The sequence below is a fragment of the Sinocyclocheilus grahami genome, unplaced genomic scaffold (genome assembly GCF_001515645.1).
Source record: "Sinocyclocheilus grahami isolate Dianchi unplaced genomic scaffold, SAMN03320097.WGS_v1.1 scaffold881.1, whole genome shotgun sequence".
Lineage (NCBI taxonomy): Eukaryota > Metazoa > Chordata > Actinopteri > Cypriniformes > Cyprinidae > Sinocyclocheilus > Sinocyclocheilus grahami.
In genome coordinates this window covers 309135-309849 of record NW_015506060.1, presented here as the reverse complement: position 1 = coordinate 309849, position 715 = coordinate 309135, and the positions used below count along the sequence as shown (strand labels likewise).

The window sequence follows — 715 nt, the reverse complement described above, 5'->3', positions numbered from 1 at the left end:
CTCTGTCACACACACACCCCCTATAGACCCACACACACACACACACACACACACACACACTCTCTCTCTGTCACACACACACACTCTCTCGCTCTCGGTCTCACACACATACACACACACACCACAGACCCCCCCCCACACACACACATCTCTGTCACACACACACACACACTCTCTCTCTGTCACACACACACACTCTCTCGCTCTCGGTCTCACACACACACACACACACTACAGACCCACACACACACACACACACACACACTCTCTCTCTCTCTGTCTCACACACACACTCTCTCGCTCTCGGTCTCACACACACACACACACACTACAGACCCCCCCACACACACGCACACACTCTCTCTCTCTGTCACACACACACACACTACAGACCCACACACACACACACTACAGACCCACACTACAGACCCACACACACACACACACACACACACTCTCTCTCTCTCTGTCACACACACACACACTACAGTCCCACACACACACACAAACACTCACTCCCTCTCTCACACACACACACACACACACACACACACACACACACTCACTCACTCACACACATACACACACACACACTCACACACACAATCACTCACTCACACACACACACACACTCACACACACACACACTCACACACACTCTCACACACACACACACACACACACGCACAATTATATAGACAGCATGTGTGTATCT

At 51.5% G+C, this 715-nt stretch overlaps 1 protein-coding gene across 1 annotated transcript in view; it reads right to left on the bottom strand.

Annotated features, from left to right (window-relative positions):
- dlst (dihydrolipoamide S-succinyltransferase) overlaps positions 1-715 on the bottom strand; it is a 20570-nt gene that overhangs the window by 1253 nt on the left and 18602 nt on the right. The window lies entirely within an intron of this gene.